We start from the raw sequence: 8,400 nt of genomic DNA, 5'->3' as shown, positions 1-8,400 counted from the left end.
ATTCTCTACTTAAAAGTAATGAAAACATTCCGGTTTTAAAATAAATTGTGGCGTGCTATGAAAAGTGTGTACTGTACAATAATGTGGAACAGAAGAGATTGTGGGGCAAGCGAAATGAGCCATCACCAACCACACCAAAGGCCGGTCGTCATCCAGAGAAGGTGATGTGTATATGGTGGGATTGGAAGGGAGTCCTGTATTATGAGCTCCTCTGGAAAACCAAACAATTAATTCCAGCAAGTACTGCTCCCAATTAGACCAGCTGAAAGCATCACTCGATGAAAAGCGTCTGGAATTAGTCAACAGAAAATGCATAATTTTCCACCAGGATAACGCAAGACCTCATGTTTCTTTGACGACCAGGCAAAAACTGTTACAGCTTGGCTGGGAAGTTCTGATTCATCCTCCCTATTCACCAGACATTGGATTTCCACTTATTTTGGTCTTTACAAAATTCTCTTAAGGAAGAAATTTCAATTTCCTGGAAGACTGTAAAAGGCACCTGGAACAGTTCTTTGCTCAAAAAGATAAAAAGTTTTGGGAAGATAGAATTATGAAGTTGCCTGAAAAATGGCAGAAAATAGTGGAACACAAGGGTGAATACGTTGTTCAGTAAAGTTCTTGGTAACAGTGAAAAATGTGTCTTTTATTTTTACTTAAAAACCAAAGGCACTTTTTGGCCAACCCAATATTTACAAAAGAAACTTTAGATAAGTGAATTGAGCATAGTTCTAGTATATGTGATAAAGACACAAAAATCATGATCCTATTTTTGTAGAGAAAAAATGTATATCATTGAAAAGAAGACCAGAAGATTGTGGTTCTCTATGGGTGATAGATTCCTAAATTTTCTTTTCTTTCTTCCTTTTTTATTTTTGTTTTTTGCCTACCTATATTTTTTTAATGGGTCATTCCTTATTCACCATTTTTGACACTCAGTGGGGCTTTTCAATTAGAATATTCTGAAATTTTTAAAAACTGAGGTACAAGTGACACATAATATGTTGGTTTCAGGTATACAATATAATGATTCAATATTTGTGTACAGTTGACCTTTGAACAACATGGGTTTGAACTGCATGGGTTAATTTATATGCAGATTTTTAAAAATAAATACAGTATTGCATGATCTGAGGTTGGTTGAATCCATGGATATGGAACTGAGGATACAGAAGACCAACTGTAAAGTTATATGTGGAGTTTTCTACTGTGAGGGGGGTTTGGTGCCTCTAACCTCCAAGTTGTTGAAGGGTCAACTGTATAGTGCAAAATGATCTAGTTAATATCAATCATCATACATAGTTAAAAAAAATTTTTTTTCTTGTGATGAGGACTTTGAAGATCTACTCTCTTAGCAACTTACAAATATGCAATACAGTATTATTAACTAGAGCCACCATGCTGTACATTACATCCTTTTGAGAGGTTCTTTTTGGTGGGGAGGAGATTAGTGTTTATTTATTTAAAAAAATTTTATTGGAGTATAGTTGATTTACAATGTTGTGGTAGCTCCTGCTGTATAGCAAAGTAAATCAGTTGTACATATACTTATATTCACTCTCTTTTTAGATTCTTTTCCCATATAGGCCATTGCAGAGTACTGAGTAGAGTTCCCTGTGCTATACAGTAGGTCATTATTAGTTATCTATTTTGTATATAGTAGTGTGTCTATGTCAAAGAGGTACTTTAGTTAGGATGTTGGAGGATGCCAAGCTGAGCCTGAAGGATAAAAAGAAGACAGCTGTACAGAGGTCAGTATGTTCATCAGCTAGGACTGCTGTAACAGAGTACCACAAACTGGGTGGCTTAGAACAACAGACACTTATTGTTTCACAATCCTGAATTCCAGAAGTCTAAAATCAAGATGTCGGACCTCTGAAGGCATTGGGGAAGGATTTGTTTCAGGCTTCCGAGCTTCCTCAGGCATTCCTTGGCTTGTAAAGCGCCGTCTTCTCTCTGTCTCTTCACATCATTCTTCTTTCTGTGTGTGTCTGTCTCTGTGTCCAAATTTCCTTTTTTTATAAGGACATTAGTCATATTGGCTTAGGGCCCACCGAATGACCTGATTTTCACTTGATTGCCTCTGTAAAGATCCTATTTCCAAATAAGGTCATATTCTGAGATATTGATGTTTGGACTTCACCATACTTTTTTTGGGGGTGGGGTGGGCACAATTTAACTCATAACAAGTTGCACCAATAGTGTTCCAGGCAGAAGACCACATGTTCAAGTCCCTGAGCTAGAATGGAGGTTGGGGGGTCGGAGAATGAGAAGACTGGTGGTCTGAATAGAGCAGGCAGAGCGGCAGGAGGAGACCAAGAGGGGGACTGCACTGGCAACTACAAAACCTTCAACATGGATGATTCGTTCATTTTTGCTACTAACGCCTGCTGCAATAACTTTTAGGGGATATACAGAGAGATTGCAAAGATAGTTCTGTCTTTTCCTCTTCGTAGTTCATGGAATACAGCTAAGGAAGGGAGCTTCCCAACTGGTCGTGGTCATTGCCAACTTAGAAAAATTAATTTTTCGTGCAAGTCAAATTGCTGCACGTGTGTCCTCTGCCTGTACCAGGAACAATGGGAGCCACGCTGTGAATCATCTTCAAATAAAACTGTGAAAGACAGCAGGACATGGACTTTGCACCATGTCAGATTCAGAGGCCAAGTGGCTTCCTCCAGGGGTCATACCACTCTTCTGGCCGCTAGGTTTGCATCAAGAAGGCTGGGTATTTAGTGGAGGGGGAGAGGACACAGAAGAGGAGAAAATGAACACTGTGGAATTATGATCTCACTTCAACCAAATTGCTGTGGGCTTAGTGTATTTAAGAAATTGGACTTTAGGCCATCTATGTCTTTAGTTTGACCACCCTTATCCCCAGGGCCTTTCATATGAAAAATACATTTTCATGAATCTGTGTGTATCTTCTAGATGATATTTCTTTTTTTTTTTTTTTAAGTGTCTACCACATGCCTTTATTCATTTCTTTATTCACTCAACAAACCTGGCCTTGGGGCCTTGCTTAAAATTTTGGCTTTGATCTCCAGGAAGTGGAGGTTTTGGAAAAGGAATGTGATGTGGTTGGAATGGTCTTTTTGGAAGGTCAAGAACAGAGAGCGGCTTAATGAAGTCAGGGCCTGGCACCTGGTAAATCAATTAGGAAGTCAGGGAAATGTCCCAGGAAGATCACCTACTCATGGAGTTCTATTATATGTCAAATGTATGTTGTTCTCTCTCACTGCGAACAAAAAGGAAAAATCAATGAAGAAAGAAACACAAAATATAGCACCAGTTTTTGGAATAAGGCCCATTTCAATTTAGGCATCATCATATAGACCTGGTGGCCCAGTGCTGCTATAGGTTTTTGCTCTCTCATTACTGGTGAGGATAAGCTTTATATGATTTCTCCCCTTGATTCAGATGGAGAAATGGAAGCAAATGGGATACATTAGTTACCTGTAACAATTTTACCACAAATTTAGCAGCTTAAAACGGCAAAGTTTATTATCACACAGTTTTTGTGGGTCAGGAGTCAGAGTTGCCTAAGCTGGTCTTCTACTTGTGGGTCTCACAAGGCTGTAATCAAGGTGTTGGCCAGGGCTGTGGTCTCATCCGAGGTTTGACTGGGGGAAGAATCTGCTTCCAAACTCACATGGTTGTTGGTAACATTCAGGTCCTTGTAGTTGTAGGCCTGAAGGCTTCTTGTTGGGTATTGGCGGAGGCGACCTTCAGCTCCTAGAAGCTGCCCTTAACTCCTTGACACGTGGGCCTCCCAACATGACCTCTTACTTCTTTATTGCAAAGGAGAGAGTTGCCTTAAAATATGGGTATTATAATCTTATGTAATCAAGTATACATACATAACCATGCACATCCTGTCACTTTGCCATATTCTATAAAGCTAGAAGTAAATTACTAGGCCAGCAGATACTCAAGGTCAGGGGATCACTAAAGGGTATGAACACAAGGAGGCAGAGGTCATGGGGGCCACCCTAGTAGGCTGTCTGCCATATGTGATGTTCAGTGACTTGGTGGAGGTGATGGAATGGATAAGAGGGTGAAAAAGACCAGAGCCTATAGGCTCCCGGAAAACATTGTTGCCATCACAAAACCACCCTGTTTTCCTCTTACTCCATGTAATCTTGGGAAATTGACCCAGAATCCTCACTGAATCCTTCAGGCTGATTATTTTAACCCCACTACAAGGGTAAGGCAAAAGCTGTTCTGTTATCTGTGTTCTGGAATCCTGGTGGCAGCAGCAGTTGGTATTGGTTTTATTTTCCTATTCTTTTTTTGTTGTGTTTCATTCCATTAAATATTATCTTCTTTGCCTGAAAGATTTTGCTCCTTTTTTTTTAATAGATCTTTATTGGAGTATAATTGCTTCACAATGTTGTGTTAGTTTCTGTGGTCACCAAAGTGAATCAGCCATATGCATACATATGTCCCCATATCCCCTCCCTTTTTTTTTTTGTATTCAAACAGAAAGTCACAAAAATTATAATCATCCTCATCAGTTCACTCAGTCCCATGTAATTAATTTTTTTTCATCTTGATCTTTTGTTAGCACTTTTATGAATTCATCAGTTTTCCATTAGAGTTCTGAAAATGCTTTTTCATTCAGTTCAGCAGTATAGTCAGTTACCAGAAACCTGTACTTGTCAGAGTCTTTTCCATGAATTCCTTGAAGATGAAACCCTTTTATAGGAACATTTTTGCAAAAGCATCAGAGTACACCCAGAACTGTCTGTAAATGACAAAAGACTTAAAAATGACCATGGTTAAAGATTTGATGAAAGTTCATAATAATGCAATTGACAAGGAAATTTAGTTATTTCTGAGATATACATTTTAAAGTAATAACTAGAATTATGATGTATAACATTATACCAGAACATATAAGATTTTTAGGAATTTCATATAATGTCAGAAACATTTATATTAACATATTTCCGTAGAAATAACTCAAAGAAAGTTTAGTATTAGTTTTTTTCTTTAATTTTTGAATTTAATTTAATTTTTTTTTTATACAGCAGGTTCTTATTAGTCATCAGTTTTATACACATCAGTGTATACATGTCATTCCCAATCTCCTAAGTCAGCACACCACCTAGATGGTATTTCTATTTCTTTTACCCTGCCTTAATCTACTGTCAAGTATGGAAGCTTATATTTCTTATTTTATCTCACAAACTTAAGCCCTGGGTCAGCCCCTTCTTACTGTAGTGATTAAATGGAACTTATTTTTTTTATTTTTTTCTAATTTCAAGTATGCATTTCTGTTTTAATCCTTAAACAACCTTGCACGGTAGGTAGCCTAATTGCATTTTAAAGGTGAGGAAACTGAATCGTAGAGAATTTAAGTGGTAGTAGCGACGCACCTAGTGTTAACAGCATGAAACTAGGAGCTGCTTGCCTGGGTTCAAATCCCAATGCTGCTGTTAATTGGCTTGTACTGATATGACCATAAACTGGTTATTAAACCTCTTTGAGTCTCAGTCTCCTTATCTATAAAATGAAGGTGGTAATAATACTTGACTCACAGAGCTGATATAAGTATTAAATAAGTAAATATAAGTATAAAGGACTTAGCCCAGTGTCTGGCACATAGCATTTACTAACTAGTTGTTGTTAAACACTAGGTATTAATCTCAGTTGCAAAAATTGCTGGCGCTGTGCACTTGGGCAAGTTCTTCCACCTTCTTAAATCCTTATCTCTAGTATTCCCTCCAACAGCTACTCTGTTGAAGCATTGCAGTGATGATTAAAGAAGATGTTCCTTGTTGGGTATTTAGCACCATTTCTGGCCTAATGAGTGCTGTATGAGTTAAAGTCAGAAAGAGAAATGCTGTGCATGGTTTTGTAAATCAGAGTACAGAGTTTGTATTTTATTTCATACGCATTAGAGAAGGCTTGAAGGGTTTTAACTAGAGAAGTATTGGTATGTTTTAGGTTTTTAAAAGATAACTTTGGCAGTAGTGAGTTAACGGAAAGATTGGGATTGAGAGGTGCAATGGAACAGCCAGAGGAGGCTATTTCAGGCATCCACTCAATAAATGTGGTGGCCAGGACTACGTAAAAATGGAGATGGAGAGAAGTGACCCAGTTTAGGATCTATTTTTGAAGTAATATCAGACGCATTTGCTGATGGATTGGATGTGGAAAGTGAAGAAAAGGTGAGAAGTTGGTGCTAATGCCTGGAGGATGATGGTGCCGTTTCTTGGGAAAGGCAAGGAGGAGGGAGGTTTGAAGGGGTGACAGAAAGAGTTCTGTGGGGGCATTTTAAGGTATTATGGTTGCTAGGGGATGCTGCTTGATTATTACATTAATAAGTGTTTTATATACCCTGTGGGATTTATTTAGACCACAGTCCCTGCCCCCCAAAAAGTTGAGGAGGTTTTCATTGATATTAACCTTGACAAGGCATCTATTGAACTAGTAATAAAAGATTAACATCCATTGAAGGAGGCAGAAAGTAAGCACCCTAACAATAAAGATTAATAGAGCTGTGATGGAATATGTGATTTATATTTTAGCCACTTAGAAAGAAATTTGTGACCATTCACATTTGAGCATCTGAAAGTCAGAAGCTCACAAACCATTTGCATCAGGAAGAATGTGATTTTTGAAATGAGTGGCATAATGAACAATGTCTGCATCAGGAATTTTAAAGTAACTCAGAAGCACATGTTGCATGGCCACCCATTTTAACCATGTTATCATAAATCAGGGGTGATAATATGAAAGAACAGCCTCTTAATGTACATGAGAGGGATCATGGTGGTGTCCCTTCCATCTTTGAATCACTGATAGCACAGCTGCTGGCAAAAAGTTTGTGCTTAAGAAAATAGGTAAAGAATGGAAGAGGGAAGGAGGAGAGTAAGGGGCAAATGCTAAACCATAAGCAACACTCCTCTCCCTGTGACACTCACCTTGAAGATACAATCAAATCTACCAAAATTCATGGAAAACTTGGCATTGTTAGAGTTCACATGGGAACCAAAGAAAGCAATTTACATCATACCCAGGGTGATGCCAGTGTGAGTGTGATAGCAAAAGCCATAGTGTTAGCCCAATGTTTAATATTTGTAAAATCATACTTACTTAGACTTAGGAAATTCCTCAGTGTTTATGTGTCGAATTGTGCTCCCCCATCCCCAAATTAATATGTTGAAGTCCTATACCTCCAGTATTTTAGAATGTGACTGTATCTGGAGATAGGGTGTGTTAAAAATTATTTATTTATTTATTTATTTTTGGCTGTGTTGGGTCTTCGTTGCTGTGCACAGGCTTTCTCTAGTTGTGGCAAATGGGGGCTACACTTCGTTGCAGTGCGAAGGCTTCTCATTGTGGTGGCTCCTCTTGTTGTGGAGCACGGGCTCTAGGTGCATGAGCTTCAGTAGTTACAGCACACAGGCTCAGTAGTTGTGTCTTGCGGGCTCTAGAGCGCAGGCTCAGCAGCTGTGGCTCATGGGCTTAGTTGCTCCACGGTATGTGGGATCTTCCCGGATCAGGGCTCCAACCCGTGTCTTCTGCACTGGCAGGTGGACTCTTAACCACTGCACCACCAGGGAAGCCCTGGAGATAGGGTCTTTACAGAGATAATCAAGTAAAAATGAGGTCATTGGGGTGGATGGGTCCTAATACAATATGACTGGTGTTCTTATGGAAAGGAGAAATTTGGATAGTGATGTACATAGAAGGAAGACGATTTAAAGAAACACAGGGAGAAGATAGTCATCTATATGTCAAGGAGAGGGGCCTGGAATAGATCCTTCTCTCACAGTCCTCAGAAGGAATCAACCCTGCCGACACCCTGATCTTGGACTCCCAGCCTCCAGAACTGTGAGACAAATTTCTGGGTTGTTTAAGCCACCCAGTCTGAGGTATTTTGTTATGGCAGCCCCTGCAAACTAATTCACCCAAGCCATGGACTCCAGGTTCCAACAATTCTATTTTAATCTCAGGGGCCACATAGCCTTCCCACTGACATTTGAGCTACATATAGTTTACCACTAACTATAGGCTTCTCAAACCCTATATGATTCACCCAGAGATCCAGAATTCTGGATCCCTGCCATGGGAGATTCTAGTTCAGTTGGTCTGGGGTGGTGCCTAAGAATTTGCATTTCTAGCAAGTCTTAGGTACTGCTGTTACTGCCAGTCTGTAGCGCGCACTTTTAGGAGCCTTGAGTCTAGTACAATGCCTAGGACATGGTAGGTGCTCAGTGAAAATCAAATGAACTAATTTTAGGAATTCTGCTTTAGATTAAGAATCAAATAGACACATGGCCACTCATCTCATTCAGTGATTCTTAATGGGGGAGATGCATGGGATTTACAGAATTAAAATTTCTGGGGTGTGTGTTCAGAATATGTGTATTTTTTTTTTTTTTTTTT

At 39.2% G+C, this 8,400-nt stretch overlaps 1 long non-coding RNA gene across 1 annotated transcript in view; it reads right to left on the bottom strand.

Moving 5' to 3' along the window:
- Window positions 1-268: 268 nt before the first annotated feature.
- LOC113627338 (uncharacterized) overlaps window positions 269-8,400 on the bottom strand; it is a 26,034-nt gene continuing 17,902 nt past the window's right edge. Inside the window, exon 3 of the long non-coding RNA XR_003435523.1 lies at window positions 269-404. This is a non-coding gene — a long non-coding RNA (uncharacterized LOC113627338). The remainder of the gene's footprint in view (window positions 405-8,400) is intronic.

This window comes from Aethalodelphis obliquidens, unplaced genomic scaffold (assembly GCF_003676395.1).
Source record: "Aethalodelphis obliquidens isolate GAN/ISIS:26980383/991018 unplaced genomic scaffold, ASM367639v1 scaffold20, whole genome shotgun sequence".
NCBI classification, from domain to species: Eukaryota; Metazoa; Chordata; class Mammalia; order Artiodactyla; family Delphinidae; genus Aethalodelphis; species Aethalodelphis obliquidens.
The sequence above is the reverse complement of the archived record's forward strand: the minus strand, read 5'-3'. Positions and strand labels throughout refer to the sequence as shown.